A 22,546-nucleotide genomic window follows, 5' to 3' on the forward strand; every position below is an offset into this window, starting at 1 on the left:
TGCAACGTTCTCTCCCTCCCTGTCTCATTTATTTTGCTTTGTCTCCCTAAAGAAATATCACACTTGAAAATATCAGTTGAAAATATCACACTCTGTTGGCCTAAAGGGTCAGACCAAACCCAAGTCCCATGTATGGGGGGATGAGGCAGTGAAGGGGCAGTCTGGGAGAAGCTGAAGGGGGGCAGTCTGACCAAGGAAATACCACCTTCAAGTCTCACTGTGGCAACCCCACTCTGGAGAACAAGCAGAAAATGAATGCCAGCACAAATGTTAATGTAACAGGATAAGTGGGGAGAAGCTGCCCTTGACAAGAGAAGTAAGCCTCTTCGTTTTTATAATAAAAGAGGGAGTGTGAGAGGGGAGACTGTGTACTTGCTCACCAGGTGCATTTTGCAAGCCTTCCAGTTCCATTTTCGTTAGTTCCTCTAATATTATTGCAAAAGGCTTCAAAGCCATATATAAAGAGGCTTGCCATCTTGTTGCATTCATTTTGACTTCTGTTTGTATTTCATGGTTTGCCTACTAAAAAATACTTTTTTTTTTTTTTTGTCAGTGGAAAATAAGAAGCATCTTAGAAATTAGTGAGTTTCAGTCTGTGGGGGTTAGAGCCATAAGCAAAGTTCTGGTGACATGTTTTTAAAACCTCTTGGTCATGAACTTGCACAACTTATGATCAAGAGCAACGTATTGAATTTGTGGCATTTCTGTGATGTCATAGCTTTTATTTGTTATTGTTCTAAGAATTAAATAAGTTTCTTGGCAGAAGGCTTAGGAAGACATCGTAAGTTCTTTTCATTTCATAGTAGTGAGATAATACTTTTTTGTCTTATAATTTTATTTTTTTATCTTTTTCCTAAAGAATGTGGTTTTTCTCCAGTATTTTCTAACACCTCCCCCTCACTCCATTTACTGGCTGGCCCCCGCCCCACTCTCAGCTCCATCCCAAGTCAGGCAAATAATCATCCTGCTTTTGGTTTTCTCAGGGAAGACAGGACAAGAAACAAATGCAGAAAGAAAGTCCCATGACTTTTCAGTTTCAAAATAAAAATTTCAAACTCATGACAAAATGTATAGTTTGAACATTCTAAAAATTTGGGCTTGGGAGGAGGAGTATCTTAAGCATTTGTCCAAAGAATCAGGATATAGAATGACCAGATTTAAAAGATCAGCTATTTTTTCCGGCTTTTGACGTATATAAAGATTCCATGTACTACAAACAGAAAGGAAGAAATCAGTGGGTCTATCATAAAGTTGGAAGTTGAGCTGGGTCCCTGAGAAGTAGCTTGTGCCCTGCTTTTCCCTCTTCTCCAGCAGTTTCCACTTTGAGAGAAATGAGGATAGAGATGTGGCTTTGCCCCATCTTTAGGTAAACATACATCCAGACTCTAGGATCCTCCCACACAGTGGTTCAGGAGGCGTGAACATATGAGGTAGATCTGAGAGGACTCAGACAGTATTAGTCTCTTCAAAAGAGTGTGGCCTAGAGACAAATATTTTCTACACGCTCATATGAACATACAATCCACTAAGACAGTTAAGACCAAGAACACAGTACTGAACTCTGTAGACCCATGACTGGATTTAGACAAAGCCTAATTATATCAGCAACCTATGAAGATTGATGATATGTAGAAATGTTATGTATCTCATTAAGAATCCCATCTATGAGATTTAAAAATCAGGTGGATGACAAAGAAAAAAACCTAAAATACTCTCAAATTTCAAGAGCTCTAAAAGTGCTTTATTTGGATAAACACGCATTTGCACGAATTGGGATGAGGAGCTAATAAAAAGGTAAACATGATTGGAAATTTTTATCCAGGCTCTCATTACTTTTGTCTACCCTGTTTTCATTTTTAAGACAAGTGGCTTTTGTGGCCAGCAATTGTACAACTGATATTTACATGTACTTGGAGTACCTAGTTCAGTACTTTTTTCAAGGTAGACTTCATTGCTTCTAAAGCAAGAAACAAAGACTCATGTCTGGGCTTCACAGAGGCAGGCCAACAAGAGAGCAATGAAAACATTTCTTCTGGAAGAAGAAAATCTTGTGGGAGGACAGTTTAGGAGAAGACATAGTCAATCTTCTAGTGAAGGTATCCAGGCACTGATTTTCATGCTGCATTTTCATTCAATATTTAACAAGATATCTATCTATCTATCTATCTATCTATCTATCATCATCTATCCATCTACTGTTTCTCTATCACTTATTTATTTAATAGAGCATTAAATCAGATTACATTCCCTTGTCACTCTGTAAAACTTGGAGGTAGCTTTCTCCACTGTTAGTTGGTGAACACACAGGAAAACTTGTTTCCCGTTAACCTTACAAATTTGGAATATAAAACCACCATCAAAGGAGGGGGGAAACATTCAAAGCACTCCAAGAAAAAGTAGAGTTTTTTGTTTTTTAAAATTATCCCCTCTGTCAGATTATCTGGATGACCACTTCATTTTAATATTATAGAGAACGGGATGTCAACTTATGATAATGTTTGTATTACTTCAACCCCGAGTGTACAGCATGATATAATGTGAGCGACAAAATGTTATTTTTCCAATTGTGCTGTGAACCAGGAATATGGGAATGAGATTAGATGATAGCAGGATGGTTTTAGGATAAACTCTAGGACAATCTGTAAAAACCTGGAATGCATTTTCAAACAAGGTCATGGGAATTATCAAGAAGGTAAATCTTTGAGGTGGTAATGCAAATACTAAAATTTAAACAATGCTGAGAAAATGTTAGATATACAACCTTTGGGGTGATTGGAAAGCCATTATTCCTGGAATAAGAGAATTGAACAAATATCTCAAAGCTCAAAGACTTTGGAATTTCCCAGAACTAAGATCTAGTCTCTGATGTTGTTAGACCAGCCTTAGTGGACAGAAGCCAATGACCGGCTGAACCTGCAAAATCTTTCCTGTCTTCAACATCTGTGATTTATAAAACAATGCCAAATATTCTCAAAATGTTTGCAATATTTGGCTATTTTTCCATCAGTGAAACTTATGTGTCGATCTTTTTACTAATGAATGTCAAATAAGTTTAAGATAATTGAGAAGTTCATGTTTTTACTCACTACCATCACAAAACTCCTATGAATCTGAGTTCTAAAACTTCCTTATTCTTTGATTATAGAAAAATAGGATAGAGTGAAAATTTGAAAAGGTAATATTCAAAAGCAAGCCGCCCTGAGAGAGTGAAATGCTTGTCCAAAGAACATTTCCTTTGTTTTTTTTCTTTTCTTTTTTTCTTTTTTGTTTGTTTGTTTGTTTGTTTGTTTCTGCAAATACTGCTAAAAATGAGGAGGTTCTAAGGGGCTGGAATTTATCACCAGACACAAATGTCAAATCTTGGTGTTTCTAACTTCAGTATAAGAATCACCTGAAAATCTTTTTAAAAAATGTAGATTCCTGGGCATTAGTATAGACCTTCAATCAGAATCTCTAGAAGGTTCAAGGCTCCAGCATCTGCATTTTTAACCAGATTGCCAGATGGGTTTTCATATACTAAATTTATGAATGAAATGTCTAATTAAAAATCAGGTTGGAAAATTTTTAATCAGTTTCAGATTACATTTTAAATGAAACAGAGAGGTGATAAAATTCAGAGTTTAATGTTTCAAAGCACCTTAAAAATACTGGGTTGATTATATATCGTCGCTATTATAAATAAAACTGAAAAGAACATAGAAGTGTGTGTATCTTTTCAAATTAGTATTTTTGTTTTCTTTGGATAAATACCCAGTAGTGGAGCTGCTGGATCAAATGGTATTTCTATTTTTAATTTTTTGAGGAAATGCCATACGGTTTTCCACAGTGGTTGCACCAATTTACACACCCACCAACCATGCACAAGAATTCCTTTTCTTCACATCTTCACTAACAATTGTTATTTCTTGTCTTTTTTATACTAGTCATTCTGACTGGTGTGAGGTGTTAGCTCATTGTGGATTTAATTTGCATTTTCCTGATGATTAGTGATGTTAACTAGCTTTTCATTTATCTGCTGGTTTGAAAGTCTTCTTTGGAAAAATGTTTGTTCAGGTACTCTGCCCATCCACAGATAAATGGATACAGAAGATGTAGTGTTTATATATATATAATGAAATATTATCAACCATAAAAAAGAATGACTTCTTGCCATTTGCAACAACATGGATGGACTTAGAGGCATTATGCTAAGTGAAATAAGTCAGGCAGAAATACCATATGACTTCACTTATATGTGGAAGCTAATAAAGAAAGCAAACAAATAAACAACAACAACAAATAAGCAAAACAAAAAGAAACAAACTCAAACACAGACAACAAACTCATAGTAGCCAGAGGGGTGGGGGTGGAAGGATAGGCCAAACAGGTGAAGGGAATTAAGAGGTACAAGCTTCCAGTTATAAAATAAGTAAGTCATGAGGAAAAGCACAGCATAGGGAGTATAGTCAATGATAATGTAATAACATCATATGGTGACATATGGTAGCTACACTTGGCATGGTGAGCATTGTGTAATGTATAGAATTGTTGAATCACGACATTATGCAACTGAAAGTAATATAACTTTTTGTATGTCAACTCTAGCTCAATAATAAAAATTAAGAATGATATTAATAAGAAATGGTATCATAGGTATTTGTATAAATGCAAAGTTGTTTCCAAACTATGTCTATTGTGCAAGAGTTTTATATTTGATGCCCCAATCTTTATAATTACTATGCCCACATTTAATTTGACAGACTTCTCTTCTTTTTTTTTTTCATCCTGTTTTTTCTTACTGACTCATCTTAATGAAGCCATTCCAAAGTATTTGATTTAAATTTTAAAAATGTACAATCCTAACTTGTACTTATATTTTACTGGTTTATGTAATATTTAAAGTACATAAATACCTTAAAAACACACTGGCGTAGGGGCACCTGGATCTCCAACAATAGAGGAGAGATTGTTAGAAGATAAACCAAAGCATATTAAAGATTTTACAAGTTAACTTGGGTAAATATCAATTCTGATCAGGTAGCACCAAACCAAAAGTCATTAGGAACATTCCTTGATGGGAACCAACGGAAAGACTTAGATAGGAAAGGTGTGGAAACAAAGAAAGGATATTATTTTTTTCAAAGGATATTACTGGTTGGCCTTAGCTTAAAATCTAGTTGGCTGTTTGTGACTGTTTGCCTTAGTGTTTTGATTTCGTAACCTTGAGGCATTTACAGGCTTAGATTTTGGTCTGCTAAGGTATGCCATCATTGTCATCTCAGTCTAATGGAGCCACCTCAGTCTAATCGCTCCTTCTTTAGTTAATTTAACAGAGTACATAAATGATGACTCACCTATGCAATTAGAAACCATGCAGTCATAAAGTAATGTGGTGAAAGTGTTGTTCTTGATATGGAAAGACAAAAGCAAGTTTCAAAGCCATATGACAATATGCATCAATCTTTATAAAAAGGACACATACAATTGTGTAAAATATATATTTAAATGAAAATATGGAGGTAGAACCAATGTATAAATACTATCTGGGAGGACATATATAAAAATGTTAACAGCGATTATATGTGGATGATAGGAAAATGGGTGCTTTTTTACCTTTTGGTTCAAATGTTATTTACCATTTTTACTATATTAATCACAAAGTGTTCAAAAAGTTATATAAGCTAAAAATAAAGAAGAGTATCTAAAAATAAGTGGTTTTATATTAAAAATGGAGTTCTTTTGTGTTCCAGTGACAGAAAATTTATATTCCAGACATGCAAACTAGCAACCATGCGGAAAAATACCCTTTGGATGCCCATGGGAAAGCCTAGAGAAAGGCCCAGGAGTTGGGTGATATCCCTAGTTACAACTGAATTTCACAGACTTGCTGGGCTCTGGTATCACATCGAGGCATTCACTTTCCTAGACATCATATCTTATAAGAGATGGAAACAATCGTTCTAAATTTAACCGATTGGAAAACAGGAAGAAACTTAGACAAGTCCATTGTATAAAGAACTGTAATCTATGAAAGGCACAAAAGCCCATTCCTTACAGAATGCCCACAATGGTATTTTTTTTCAGGGCACAAAAAGTATCCTTGTCACTGACCCTTTACAATACTCTGGAAAAAGTTTTTAATTTTCTCAACCTTAAAAGAATACAATCAGTGCTTTTTATCTCGGTATTTAAAGAGGGAAAAAAAAAACCTAATTACGAAACATGAAAGAGATCTTCAATAATTAAAAAAAAAAATAAAGAAGCATGGAAGAGAAAAGACATTCATGTTTGTTGTATATGAAGAGATTGTGGTTCCTTGGTTGTGGTCATGATGTGGTTGGTCTTTGCCTTCATGAAAAAACGTGGTCATCCATAAAGTCTAAAGAAATCCTCATCTGAGAGAAGAACAATGAGTAAAGGATCTCGACCAAGTTTGACTTTAATCCCAGTTCCATTTATAAAACCTTCCTTGGAAATGCTTGTCCCCTTTGGTTTTCCAGACATGGCCCCATTCTGACCATCAGTTCTTTGCTGTTTTACTTTCTTTTTTGCCCCATCCCTGATGGCATTTCCCAAGACCATCTCCTCAGAACCTCTTTATTCCTTCACTACTCTTTTACCTTCATAACTGCTCAAGTAATTGTTAAGTTAATGTCCTTAGTCCTGGGACAGTCAGGGGAGGCTTCATGGAGGAGGCAAAAGTTTTAGAGCTAGGATAGATTTCAGTTGGGAAGATGTATACAGGAGAAAGGGAATTTCAAATAAGGGGAAGAGTATGAACTAAAGTACAGAAGGAAAGAAGTCCTGGATGTGTGAGGGGGACTGCTATGTTGATAGGAAACTCTTTGTCTTAGGACAAATCTTGATCTTTCTCTGTTAATTACTCAGACAAGAGTTGATTTCATCCCCTCCTTGTCCCTTATTAGCTATTACAGTTTATTCTGATGCTCAGTGTTCAGAGTGAGTTGCTCATACAAGTTGTTTTATTTATAACATGGTCTTTTACCCATAATTTAAAAAACCTGAAGCTAGCAATGCTCTAGTGATGTGTCCTAGATGGCTTGATACTGTACTTAGCTTATTTTAGTCCATACTTGAACCAGCAAGATGCAGACAGATCTCTTCTACTGTGTCGTTGTAGAACGTAGTAGTCAAAGACTGAGTCAACTTAATTTGTTTGGAATGGTATTCTGTACGACACACTGCAAAGGAGATGCTTCATAGCTGCTTTTTGACAGTTTTTATAATGCATGATACAATCTTCATAAAGAACTTTCAATTCCATGGTGAACATTTTTTATCTGACCTAGGAATCTCACACTCGGGACACACGACACACAGCAAGAGTGAGAAGGAGAGAGAGAGGTAAGTTTCCCGAATGAAGATGTTCATAAAGAAGTTTTAAATGTCCAATAAAAACAATTTTTAAAAAGCAATACATAATGAGTTCTTCTTAAGTGCCAGACACTGTTTTAAGTGCTATATACACATTAGCTCGTTTAGTCTTTCACAATAATCCCATGACGTAGGTAGTATTACTACCATTTTACAGATGAGGTAACTGGGCACGTAAAGTTAATGTCACATGCTCAAGGTCATGCAGCTGGGAAATGTCCAACAATAGCTAAGTGAATTTTGCTACATCAGCTCAATGGAACTACTTTCAAGATCATTATAAAGACTAAAGAAGGATTAAAAAATTCTTGCAAGTTTAGTGAAAAATACAGTATTATATGTACACACACACACACACACACACACACACACACATAATTAGCGACGTTTTAAAATTGTAGACCTAAACAATGTTAGTCTAGGAAGGAGAAAAAAAGTGTTTGGTATATGGATAATGTATTTGGTGTTTTTAGTTCTTTTAGTCCAGGTTATCTTTTGTGTAATTTTATGTGCTTTTAAGAAAAGTAATTATATAAAAATAGGATAAATGTAAATGGCCATTAACATATTCTTGTGCTTCTGTAAGAGTTCTTGAGAATGATATGGTAGCATTCTAGATCTTTCTCTTCTTAGTCACTATTTATCCACTACCAATCTTCTAGATACCCATGCTGTCTTGGAAATTGGAAAAAGCAACCGAGAGGGCAAAGGTTAGATCCTAAATTTATATTTCATTTTTCTAATGTCTCTGAAAGCTGCTTTGTTTACATAGGCTAAGAGAGTCAGGACATTGAGATATATTACCCAAGAAGCCAGGATGAGGTTGATGTCCATAGGTCTCTGTCTGAAATGGACAGAAATGCTGCTTTAATCAGCATCTTCACTTTGCTCTGTAGAAATATTGTTTGTTGTAATCGAGCAGAGAGAAACAACTTAGCTGTTAGAGCTCTGTTGTATGCTTGTTGGCAAGTGCTATGTAATATATTTGACATTCTTTGGGGTAGAGATAATTATGGCTTTAGTTCCCCAGTCCACCCCCTACACACACACACACACACACACACACACAGCTTAAAGGGAAACATACCAACAAACAACAGTATGGAAATCAATTTTATGTGGTCTCCGAAGTGAAGTCTTCACTTATTTGTATCAGGTTGAGGCAAAATCCAAAATAGCAGAAAAGCAACACCGAGAAACTAAAATGGGCAAAAACTCTTGAAAAGATAACAGCCAGTATATTAACCTTTAAAATAATTCAGGGGAACTGCTGTGCAAATGCAAACCCTAGACCCACGGCAGCAAATCTCAGGTTCTGCCGGAGAGGCAGGCACATCTGTTTCTGCACACATCTGGGCCTCGACTACCTGGCCCTCCATCCTAAGACTGACACTCACAAAACCCACGGGAATAACCTACCCATCTAATAGGGTGCTTTCGTACTTGCATGTAGTATGAAATCATAAATCCTACATCATTTCAGATGAGCAATGAAAATGGAAACCTTTAAAACTTTGTACTTTCCACAGGAAGTCTCAGTCCCCCCTGAACAGATGATTTTGATTTTGGAGTACACAGTGGGCCTTTAACTTCTTTAGGTTTGGGGAGATGTTAAATTCCAAGACTCCTTCACTATCCTAAAGAAACAGCAATAAAATGTGTTTCAGGATTCAATTCTTTCAGCTTCAGAAGCTGAGACAGATGAACTAGTTTGGGGGAAATGAGACATGACCCAACCCCTCACCTAAACAAAAATGACTCCAAACTGAACTTTTCTCAAAGTTCACCGTACTCTGTAATAGAAATTTTCTTAAAAGGAAATCCTGATTCTATGTTACGTATTATCCTCTTCCAATTATTCTTGAAGTAGGAGGCCTGAATCGAAGTTGAAGGAACAGGTAGATCCCTTTTCTCCTTCCAGGGCCAGTGCACAGCCCTGAAGACGAGCAAGGTGTCAGAGAGGATGTTTTCCTTCTGAGCCATTGCTGAAGCCGTGACCTCCAGAAACTTTAATCAGCATCAATGTGGTTAAAAACAAATCTTCAAGGAAGTTTATGAGCCCTTGTCTCAATGGATCAAAGATATACTCTGAATCAAACTATCCTAACATCAATTCATCCTAAAATTTCTTTTAATCAATAAAATAAGGGGCACCTGGATGGCTCAGTCAGTTGAGCATCTGCCTTCTGCTCAGGTCATGAACCCAGGGTTCTGGGATCAAGCCTCACATGAGGCTCTCTGCTCTGTGGGGAGTTTGCTTCTCCCTCTTCCTCTTCACCTCCCACCCCACTCATGCTCCCTCCCTCTTTCTCTCTCAAATAAATAAATAAAATCTTAAAAACAACAAAATAAAATAATTCACCAAGCCTTTGAAATTGGCCATATATAAATTTGAATTGACAATGTATGATCATGCAGGAATTGCAACTGTCACAAGAAAGAAATTAAACATTACATAGATTATGTCCCATAAACTTTTCAAAGAGCGAGTGATTATTTTTATCATCTGTGTAGTCTGGCCAGTGAAATATAGGACAACTGGTGTGTGGTATTATCTTGTGGCTGTGGAAGAGGGAAAAGGTTACTGGCTCTTACCAGGAGAGAAACTATATTCAACCCTTTCATTGAAACAAGACCACAGAACTGCCAGCTCTTTAGGAGTGAATGTCCCACAGCAGAAAGAACACTCAGAGGCAGCTAGAACGGCTACATGTATGGGAATCTGAACAAGCTCATTAATTTTTGACACCTGCTCTACCATTGACAGAATCAGGCAACCATTCCTGAACAGTAGTGTGTGTTTTTAAGAGGATACTCGAGCTTAATTTTAAAAGGCCTTCCTTCCCTTTGTTGTTTTTAAAGATTTTTCTTGTATGTTCTTTGGCAACAAAGAATTCAAGTATGCTTAGAAATATCAGAGATGAGAAGAAAAATGGGACCAGGGAGTGGAAGGAGACACTCTTCAGGAAAAGGTGGGTTCACTGACAACAAGAATCTGTCTGTGGGTTACAGTCTGAAGGAGGAGAGGATGATTGAGGGCCTGCAATGGGGACACAGCAAAGGAAAGCTAGAGAGGCCAGACTTAGGGAGGCGGCAGAATGGGTGGGGATGTATTATAGCTCTTAGTCTTAGCGGTGACTATCTTATTACGGTGGGAGGAGGGTGTGGGAGAAGATGAGTGACTCATTTTAAGTAAAAGGAGATAGTGTTTGATGTAGGGAGGATCAAGGAGACTAAAGATGTAGTACTAAGTATCTAATTAAAAAAAAAAAAAACCCATTATACAGAAATCCCCAGTAAAGCTATCCTTCCTTTCCATTTAGAAAACAGAATGAACTCACATTGACTGCTTTGGAAAGAGGAAATCACAGAGAGGGCAAAAGCAGTACTGAAATATATATACATATAGGCACCTTTTCAGGGTCTGGCACCAATCAGACACCTTCAGCAAGTCTTATGTTAGATGATCTGATTATGAATTTGACCAAAAGAAAGTAATTTTTAATAAAGCTGCATAGTAATTACAATATTGTTCAATAAATTATTCTCTGCACTTTTCTAAAAGTTTGAACTATTTCAGATGTTCTTAAATAAAAAGAAGAAAAGAAATTGTAAGTATAAAAGACACACATGGTCTTGCAAATTCAGATAATCCCACTGGGGAAGTGTTTAAGTAATTGATTTTGAGCAACTTTGGCCTGAAAGTGAAGTCTTACTGCTTTCCCAAGTAATCTGGGGACTGAATGGGAATGCAGATGGTGTGATGGAAAATTTTAAAGACTTGACCCAAAATGCTCTATTCTTTTATTTCACCTTGTTGACTTGAACAAAATAAATCTCCATGTCCATAGTTTCAAGAAGCATCTGTTTCTTGTGGATATACAAGGTCTAAAAATGCATAGCATATGTGTAAGTTGCACCAAGAAATATGGCCACAATGAACTCAGGTAAACCTCAGACGTATCTACCTCAAAGGGCTTGCGCCTACAGGTTTGTGTGAAAAGGGTTTGGGAAAGACCATGTTCACACCAGGTACCATTAGTGTCATCATTTCTACTGAATTAGATTTCTGTTCTATTGTCTTCTCTAGCTTTTACAAGAAACTTAGGGAAGAAGAACTCAAAGCCTGCACTCAGTCAAGGTTGCTTACCCACATGCCTCCCTTCAGCTTCAACCAAGAGTTTCACTGGTTTCAAGTAGTTGTTTTGCTACTTTGCTGACAATATATAGCAACTTGTTTACTTTAACTCATACCTTCTTTTCCCTAACAAGTGACTTTTTGGTTCACCCATTTCTGCACCTCATAAGAGATGACTCATATTCTCCACTGGCCACATCATCAAAGTCTTAATCATAACCATGTTATTACAATGTGAGTTTTCTGGGTTAGTTAACTTTCTCAGATTTATATATCCCATTGGATGTAATTCTTACATAAGTCACCTACTGTTTGCTTAGGTAGGGTTAACTGTTCCTTTACCCTAGTGTCTATATTCAACTTCCTTTAACCACAATTATATTTTACCTTTCCAGAAAACATATTTCCTTTCAATATCTAAATGATGAAAATGTCTCTGTATTATTTTTTTCAGAGGAAATCCTTATCTCCCCAAAGTGCTGGATGACACTTTTGAAGAAAGTATTGGAAATGTATTCTAGTAGAATCTTCAATGACATCAGATAAGTTCAGGCTTACAATTCAACTGAAAGACAGTTTGCATATTTTACGTCTCAAGTCATTATTTAGATCTTTAACAATAGTCATCCTTCATAATGTAGAACCAAAGGAATAACATTATTTATTTAATATGTCCTAGTATTATTTAACAATTTCAAAGCAGATTTTTAGGAATTCTTTTTTCTTCTTATGTATTGATGCTTGCACTATCCTTAAGGAGCAATCCTTGCTTGAGAGAGCTTTGAGTGAGAGGTGGATACATATAGCATGTCTTTTCTCCTTCTCCTCTCTACTTCTCACTTCTAAATGAAGATTTGCCCAGATTTCAGTTCCCAAAAGAACTGAGTTTTCCAAAGGCACAGGGGTTTGATCACTTTATTTGTACCACTTTCTGGAAAGAAGAAAGTGTCTAATAAAAATATTAATCTATTGCTGCTTCACAAATTATCATAATTTCACAACTTAAAACAATACAAATTTAGTGTTTCATAGTTTTATGGGTCAGAAGTCTGAGTGGTCTTGACTGGATTCTCTGCTCAAACTCTCACAAGCCCAGAATCAAAATGTCACCTGGCTGGGCTCTTATGAGGAAGTTGTGGGAAGAATCCACTTGCAAGCTCATTCAGGTTACTGGCAGATTTCAGTGCTTTGTGGTTGTTGGACTGAGGTCCCTAACTCCTTGTGGACTGTCAGGCAGCAATCTTTCTAGAGAACAACCATATTCCTTGGTTTATGGGCCAGTTCTTCCATTTTCAAACTCAGCAGCTATGGATGAAGACCTCCTCATGCTGTGAATCTCTGTGACCTCCCCTCTGCCCCATCTTCCCTGCATCCTTCTGATTTTAGCAGCTTTGAAGAGCTCATGTAATTGTTTAGGCCTGCCTGGAGAATCCAGGGTAATCTCCCTATTTTAAGGTCCACAGTCCTGATGACACTGGCAAAGTTCCTTTAGCCATTAAACACAACACATTCACAGGTTCTGGGGATTAGGGAGTGCATATTTCGAAAGGGGGTGTTATTGTGCTCAACACATTGAGAGATGTTATGTGTTTTGTTTTATTTTGCTTTTGTTGTTTTTGTTTTGTTACTGTTTTCTTTCTGTGAACAGAATGGGCATCAGGAGATGAGAACTTGAGAAAAACAGAGTATTTTCTTCTGCTAGTTTAGCTGCAAAGAAAACAAACAAACAAACAAAAAAAGAAAAAAAAAAAACCCAAAACTCTAAAACAACCAAAAACATCAGCTAGGTAAATAAGTGAATTTGAGGGGCCCTGTCTCCTTATGACATTTGAAGAGACAGAAGTTCACTTAGCATGTGCATTCCTGAAATTCAAATCATTTTGGTAGTGTTTTCTCTTAATGATACATCTTTGTATAATACTGTGTTAAGACCTATCAGCCTTGTTTTCCAACTTTTTAGGAGGGATTTGAAGCAATAGAAGTATGTGAGACTATAGTAAAAAACTTGTGCTTTTTGGTTGAGGGGGTATTTTTGATTGAAGAAAAGCCATTTTTACATGCCATATGTGGCACTGTATAGGTGTGCTGTAAGCTAATGTCTGGGAAAGTTCAGACTGGCTTTGAAGATGGTAGAAAGGAAGTTTGTTCATATTGAGCATTTCTACCTCAGCTCTTGTCAAGCGTCCAAGGATCTGAGTGTGGCTTCAGGGAAAGATGAAACTGAGTAAACCCTTGCCTAGTGTCCCTCATGGGGATGTGTCCATGGTGGAGAGATTAGTCAGAAGCCTCAGGGGGCAGGACTTTGCTAGTTTAGGGAAGGAGTCTGGAACTAGGAGCTCCCTGGCATTTAGCTTCCCCTCATCCTCCTCCCTGTTGGGTACACCCACGCAACATAGGCTCAGGTTCAGCCTCCAGATCTTGACATCCGTATTGTTCATACTTATGGAACTCCCCTTTATCTGCAGTGCCTCCGACTTTTCTATTTATGTTCATGGGCTTCCCATGGCACGGCTTACTATAAGTACTATTAGGAAATGGAACTAGCAATTATGTGGAACCTACTAGATGCCATGTACTGTTAACATACATTATAGAACTACATTCAGTCTTTAAAACCATCTTATAAGGCTATGAGAAAGGTATTTTTAATTTCCTCACAATGAAATTGAGATTCAGAGGATCAGCAATCTGTTCAAGTCACATAAATGTCAAATAGACTTAGTATGATTTGAACCCAGAAATATAAATGGTATGAGATTGCCTGGCATCTTAGACATCCGCGATACTAGGATAAACTGTAAGCTTTAGGTAAAGAAGCCATTAAAAACATTCCTTATCTCACGCATAACTGTCATTCTTGTCAAATGGGCAGTTTACGGCAGATCTCTTCTACTTAACTGGTTCCTCAGACTTTGGTTTTTGAGGCGTTTCTAAGATTTTGAACTTATTTTTTCCTCATGAATTTTAAAACATTGACTCTAGCTATTTGCAGTAATGGGGACTTCCACTACTCTAGTTGAGTTCTTTTTCTGGGCAACTTTGGAACACAAGGGGTTAATCTGCTCCTCAATTTGCCTATACGCTGCCTTTCTGCATAGCAGGGAGTCTGCACCCCCTTCCCCACAGGAGACAGGCTCAGCAGCATTGAGATTAACTGGGAGCTAGATGCAGGCAAGTAGCCACACCAGAGTGAAAGCATCCTGGTTCTGACGGAACACTTAGAAATCATTTTAACTTTTCCAGACCTAATGCAGTTAAAGATGTGGGGTTGGGAGGTCTTCTCGTGGGTTATACAAATAGCTTCACTCCAGCAACTCCTCTTCACCTAAGATTCCAAAGAGTCGCACTAACTGGGGAGAGGGGTCCCGGTCATATCAAACTGACTATCACATGATCTGCATTTACTCTTAAACACGGGGTTTTTTATTTGTTTGTTTTGATGACTGCATGACTTGGCTTATGATTGTCAGTCTGTTAGAAAATACTGTCTCTCACAGAAAGGCTCTGTAGGTACAGTCTGCCCTGCGGACTGCACAGTCTTTGGCTACTTAGTTAGGAACCATCTAGCGTCGGTCTTTCTGTTTACATGGGGCCATGATAAAAAGTGAGGCTGACAGACTCCAGTTCGTTTATGCAGATGAGGATGCTGAGCACATTTTAGAGGCCTTCATGACAGTGTGTGGTATTCCCAAACCTCAAGAGTGCCCAGCAGTACAGGTATTTCTAAGAGAATGGGTAAAGCAGGGAGGATGGTAGAAATGGTATTCAGCTGCTACATACTAGGACAGCCACAGGCTTGTTAAAACACCAAAATGCTCTTGTAACAGCTGGAACATAGTTTCCAGGATGGGTCCTCCAACTACCTTCCCTGGGCACCCTGGTTCCTCTGCAGCTCAGCCATTAGCCAGCTCTGGTGTTAACTATTTTAAATATTGTCACTGGAGAAGGGGAAAGCCTTTCAAGGTTTTCCCTGGTTGTGGGCAGGGATTTGGGAAGCAGAGCCTCAACCTATTTCATTCAAAGGAAAAGCCCGGGTCTGGGCCCTGCAGAAAACCACCACAGGGTGCCTTTCCAATGGTCCACTGAGCCAATCCCATGATAATTCCTGAATGTGTCCTCACTGTGTTAGAAAGAATTCAAGGGGAACTGGGCATCTCCATGAAGTGTTTTAAACCTCTGCTACTTCTCATCACTCAGAGATGGTTGCAGAATTCTGAGTCTTTTTATTTTATCAGCAGTGGGGAAGGCCCTAGTAGGTGGATAAAGCAGGTTTCAAGGAAAATTCCAGTATGAAATTCAACCAGGTGGCCCAATATTAGGCCAACAATTCACATGTGGGCATCTGAAGTCACATGCCTGGTTCAAATGTCCGGGTGACTGCATAGGGTTGTTCTCTTGAGTCTAACAAGAATATGCTTCAGAATCAGGCATACTTCAGAAGAAGTTTTGTTCTCTCCATCACTAGCTCTGTGATCTCTGTCAAATTATGTAATTTGTCTGAGTCTCAGCCTTAGAATATGGATAATGAGAATAATCTATCACTCTTAGGGTTGTTCTGAAAATGCTGGTTTTTCCTTCTGTTCATAAGGTAAGAATCCTCTGAAAATTGGGCCAGGCAACACTCTGGTACTTTATCATTGCACAGGACATGTGACGGTACCCAAAGGTAAGGTAGCTGGTCTGTCTAACCCTCCTGCCTCTTAGATCCTTGCCCATTTTAGACCAGTCCTACTTAGGTCATGTCACTCTCTCACTCCTACTTTCTTCTTGGCACATGTATGTTTAGACTTACAGTGAGCTGGTGGCTCTACTTGATTACATGTCTATTTAGGGCTTCTTTAATCTTTCATGTGTTTGAGCTTTCTTGCCTTTTATGTCAGAAACTACTTAAGGCTAGAAGCACGAGGCTTCTAGAGATGACCAAGAGCCCTTGGCCATCAGTGTTGGTGACTAATAGAATGACCCATGTGCTATGGTATGAATATTTGTGTCCTCCCCCGAATTCATATGTTTAAATCTTAACCTCTCACAGGATGGTATGAAAACGTGGGAGAGTCCTAGGTGCTTTGAGGCCTCTGCCTTTATAAAGAGTTTCTAGAGAGCTCCCTTGCCTCTTCCACCACATGAGGACAAAGCAAGAAGTTAGGAATCTGTAACCCAGAAGGTGGCCTTCACCAGACTCAACCGTGCTGGTTCCCTGATCTCCAGGACTATGAGAAATAAATTTCTGCTGTTATAAATTATCCAGTCTAAGGTATTTATATTATAGCAGTCCAAATGGATTAAAGATTCTGTCCAGCCTAGATGTAGCTCACCATTCTCTTCCCAGAGATCATTGGATTGAGAACTAAAATTGATCAGAGCACACGGCACTTACGGATCCCCTCCCAGGGCTAGATCTCTGCTGCCTCATTTACTCCCATGCCACACTTGGAAATGGAAGGTGCCATTATCTTCATTTTGCTGTTGAAGAAATGCCACTCATCCAAGGTCAGATGGCAGAGACTTGGACCTTGTTTAGCTTGTCTCTAGACACCAGACTCATTTAAGTTTTTATCTTGCCATCTCTATAACCCCTGACATGCCCTTCTTCTAAAGCTGTTCAAATGGCAGCTCGTTACTGGGATGAAGCTCTGATGGGTGAAATTATATCAATTATTAGGGCAGCACATGGTTTAAGAGGCTAATCCTGGTCATCCAGAGTATTGCAAAAGAGATGTTTGAGAAGGAAATGATTAATACGCAAGGAGTATAAGTCTATTGACACTCAGCAGGAATGGTTGGGAAATGAAAGTTACATCCAGGAAGCCTTCAAATCACACTATATGTTACCATATGTTACCTTAAAGGTGGAATCTGATTGAGACATAATTTTTGTTAACTGATCTTTAAACTCCCTGCTGAGTGTCCTGTGTGTACAATGCACAAGTTGAATACAGACACAAAGGGTTCAGAGAAGTGAGAGAAGCAGACAAAGAAAAGCCACACTCTTTTCTTTGTAAGTGTCTATGAAATCCCTGGATCTGAAGCAACATAGTCTGAGGGAGGAGGCAACCTGGCACCGAATCCCAGCCAGGTCATTCTTTAGATGTCAGACCTTGACAGAATCACTTAAACCATCTGGGCCTCAGGTTTACTCATCTGTAAAATGAGACTAATAATAGCCAGCACCTCCCTGAGCTACTGTGTGTACCAAAGGAGGTACTATTTATAGAACAAGCAATGTCCATGCTCTGTACTCGGCAGGTGGTTCCCTTCTCTTACTCCTCCATTCACATGTGGAAATAGAAGTGGACTACCAAATCCTATATGGGAGATTAATGGGAACCAAACTCAAGACGACTGGTATCATTTTCTTAAACATGCATATAGACAAATACACATAAGGAGTGTGTGACAGGATAGGAAGCTAAGAATTGCATTCAAGGACAACAAGCCCTGGAGTGGTTTGGATAAAAAAAAAAAAAAAAAGCTACATTGTTTATTTTGGAAAGTCACTTAGGGCTAAAGTGTCACCCCTATGGTCATAATTTTGCTTTGGGTCATGGAGATCTATGCATGCATCTGAGGGATCGAATTTTCCCTAGCAGTGTTGAAAAAAGACGCACAAATAAACTTGTGTCTCTATCACAGGCTGTAGCCTTCCGTATTCATCAAAGCAAGAATGGTAAGTGTTAAATCTCTATGTGTTTGACAGCTATTTCTCAGGAACAACTGGTGAGGAGTTTGGGCCCAGAGCTGGCCTGCCCTCCAGACTTAGATACCACTCCCATTATAGGATTTCGCTGGAGCTAATCATTTACATAAAAGGAGAGGAAAACTAAGGCTTAGCCAAAAACAGCCCCCAAATCCACCCCCACCCCTGCTGCCATAAAGCTGATATAGCAACTGGGATTAACATGTAACCTGAACCAAGGGAGTTTTTGCAAATAAGATGAAAGCTGCCATTTAAGGTTTTTCAATGGCACCAACTGGATTAGATTTGCTCCCGAGCCAGGCGTCTTTTGACAATCCCTGGGAACTGTGTCTACTTACTGGAAGGCAGAGTTGATGCATGCAAAGTCAATTAAAAAGCTAAATGCATAAAAGACAGCGGCTCGACACATTTCATGGTAAGCATTTTCCAAACAACCCTGGCTTTATTTATTAGAGCTTTTTATGCAGAGAAGTGGTAGCGTGAGTAGTGATTTGAAACTGAAATCTGCAAATCAAGGACTAAAAACAACTGAATGTAGAGGATCAGAGAAATCCTACACCAGCAGAGATGTTTCTATGAATCATACCTCAATCTTATGCAGGACTTTTATCTTTTTAATGAGATCCTTTATATTGATATTTGAGTATGAGTGTGATGTTAAAATCTTAGCTTCCCATACCTTGTGTCATTTCTTGCCAACTGCATCCCCTTTTCACAAGTGCCGCATGAGTAATACCTTTGTTGTCAGGGGAAACGCTGGTTGAGCTGAGGTTTCTATCCACGATGCTGGTTATTTTTGTCTTGGAGGATCTGTTGCCTGCCTGTAGTGTCCTCATGGACTAAGCCCTTGGACCATATGTCCCTCTGTATTCTACACTTTAGAGATTCCTTATCGGTAAAGTTTGTTCAGCGGGAGCTGTAACAAACGCCCTTGAAAAGATTCCATTAGGTTTCAGGAGAAAAGAAGGTCTGAAAGGAGTAAATTATTTACTGTGTGCCTTTTAAATATCACAGACATAGGCATACTGCTAGGTATTCTTCACAGATATTTCATAAAGGTCCTAAGAATAAGACATCAACTCTGTGTGTCTAGGAACTTATAATGATCTCAATTCATCATGTTGCTTTCAAAATACAACTTGGCAATATTTTAGTTAACACATTTATTTCTTTGAATTTATAATCTTCTACCTTTTATAATGTTGCATATCCATCTTAAGTAGACGGTAAAATGTGTTTCCTATAATGTCGGACTTTTAATAATAAATTCAAATTATGTTCATTGCAACATTGTATGAAACACTCTGATAAATCCTTTGACTGATGTTTTAGGCTACTCCTGGTCAGCCCTGATTTTCTGTAAATTAGTTCTCTTATCTCAAAGCCTGTGGCTTACCTTTGTATCTCTAAACCTGGAACAATATAGAGTCCTGGAGAAAGATGATATTTCACTCAGTTCCTTTTTCTCTGAGTTCGAGTAAGTTCAGACTTTCTGGTCCTTTTCCTATCACTCAACACGGTTAGCAAATCTGAGATTACATAGCAACGTGGAACTAAATTATTCTGAAAGCTTTTAAGAACTCCTGCAGCAGACTTAACTTCATATATCCTTTGTCCAACTTTTACCATATGCTCATATCTTAGCCAATACCTGGCAAGGAGGGTGAGATTACCATCAGGTACAATTACAGGTGGGGTGGACATTCATCAGACTCGGCTTTCTTTTAACAAGGAGGAAGGTGACAGATGTGTGTTGTGTGAGTAACCAACAGTGTCTGTTATAGTCTGCCTATGACTCAGGTCCAGCCAATCGAAATCTTATATTCAGGGATGTTTATCAGGTCTCTTGGCACCAGAAAAGACCATGTGATGTTGTTTAGACTTCTGGAACTCATGTGACCGCTCCTTCTCTTTAGGCATGAATCTGAAAGGGTCTAAGTTCTGAAGCTACTGCCATCATCTTGCCTCAGGTGGAAATAAACCCATTAATTATTCTGTACGGAGCACAAAATCCTAAGACAGAGTTCTAAGTGCTTTCTGGGCCTTAACTTATTTAATCTTCATGATAACCTATCAACTATGTTCATATTGCTGGAACACTAACTTGCCTGCGGCTCTTGGCTCTACTGGCTTTCTGAACCTACGCGATGAAAGGAAGAACCAAGAAATAGAAACCAAATTCTAACTCTATCATTTGAGCTCTGACATTTGTCATGCTTAGAAATTTCCATTACATGAGGCAATAAAACATTCTACCATTTAGGCAGGGTTTGGTTGACTTTTCTGTCACTTGCAACTAAAAGAGTGCTAAATGACACAGAAACCACTCACCGAAGCCTTTCAATGCGAAACTAGGTAACTGAGGCCCATGGTTTAATGTACTTGCTGAAAATGACACAGCTAATTTGTGAAGTGGGAACATGTGTCCTAGACTTCTGGTCAAACGTTCTTTTCTCATTAACAATGATAATTGATGGGGCACCTGGGTGGCTCAGGGGATTGGGCCTCTGCCTTGGGCTCAGGTCATGATCCCAGGGTCCTGGATCCAGCCCCACATCGGGCTCTCTGCTCAATGGGGAGTCTGCTTCCCCCTCTTTCTCTCTGCCTGCCTCTCTGCCTACTTGAGATCTCTCTCTGTCAATAATAAAATCGTTTAAAAAAATGATAATTGACATTTGTTGTATGCTTCTTATGGGCTGCACTCTTGGACACACTATTCCCAATTCCCTCCTCAGCAATCCCCAGAGGCAGCCATTCTCATTTGACAGAGAAGGAATCTGAGACATAGAAAGATACACGACTTGCCTAAGGTTGCTCAGATCCTGAGTGGGGATTCGGACTTAGCTGTGTGACCCGAGGGCCTGAGAACTTACTGCTGGGGCCTCTCCTGCTTCTGATGGTACGCTGCTCACAGTTGTTATCTATACTCTGAGTATAAAGCAATGACCCTGACATTGATTTCATTGGGTATCTGTAGAAGCATCTAGCCCTCATGTGTCCTTTAGTTTGCATTTCGCAGAAAGGGCTATATACATCCTAACCTGAAGGTTGTTTTTTTCTTTGTTGTTTGTTTTTTTAAATTACAGTTCCTCTAAATCAGCATTGCTTTTTGTTGATACCTCATAGTAAGCATTAATGTATCCTTTCCTGCAAAGCTTTCACTTAATTTTTTTAAAAGGTTTTATTTATTTATTTGACAGAGATCACAAGTAGGCAGAGAGAGAGAGAGAGGAGGAAGCAGGCCTCCAGCTGAGCAGAAAGCCCGACTCAGGGCTCAATCCCAGGACTCTGGGATCATGATCCGAGTTGAAGGCAGAGGCTTTAACCCTCGGAGCCACCCAGGTGCCCCACACTTAATTTTTATTTATATTGTGCAAGGAGCCCCATGGTTCAGAAAAAAGGTGATGGTGCTTTTAGCCAGAATATATGGGCTTTAGTCTTGGTTTTCTCAATTAACATCATTTTGATTTGATTTGATTTTTTAAAAAAGATTTTATTTATTTATTTCATAGACAGAGATCACAAGTAGGCAAAGAGGCAGGCAGAGAGAGAGGGGAGGAAGCAGGCTCTCTGCTGAGCAGAGAGCCCGATGCAGGGCTCGGTTCCAGGACCCTGGGATCACGACCTGAGCTGAAGGCAGAGGCTTTAACCCACTGAGCCACTAGGTGCCCCCATCATTTTGATTTTAAGTTGCTGCTTAAATACTAAGACTGATTTTTCTCCCTGAAAAATGCAAATAATATGTACATCTTATTTACTTCAGAATTGTTGTGATTTGAAAATTTGTAAATAGTGATTTAATATAAGAGGTTATATTTTAGGGGCACCTGGGTAGCTTGGTTGGTTGAGTGTCCTCCTCTTGATTTTGGCTCAGGTCATGATCTCAGAGTCATGAGACTGAGCCCCATGTTGGGCTCTGTGCTGGGTGTGGGGCCTACTTGAGATTCTCTTTCTCCCTCTCTATCTCCCTCTCCTCTCACAAGCATGCTCTCTCTCTTACTGTTGTTTATGTAATTCCTATGAGTTGGGAAGTAGAGGCATTTGCATAAAAGGAAAAGGAGAAAAAAGAAACCCTATTTTTCCTAGTTCAGTGAATTGCTAGAGCTTAGAGCTTAGCATGTAATCCTACTCATGCCAAATTGGAGGAAAAGAGAATAAACATAATCATTTGACATTTCCCATTGGCACCAACTGGATTAAGCAACTCATCCAACAGTAGATATTTTTTCCCAAGAGTGGCAACTGCCTCTTCCAAATATAATATGCAAATATGGAAAGTTTCAAATGTCAGGAGGAAAAACAAATGGGGAGATAAATCAAAACGTCTTGATTGGCAA

The sequence above is a fragment of the Lontra canadensis genome, unplaced genomic scaffold, assembly GCF_010015895.1.
Source record: "Lontra canadensis isolate GAN:19392208 unplaced genomic scaffold, GSC_riverotter_1.0 scaffold46, whole genome shotgun sequence".
Taxonomy (NCBI): domain Eukaryota; kingdom Metazoa; phylum Chordata; class Mammalia; order Carnivora; family Mustelidae; genus Lontra; species Lontra canadensis.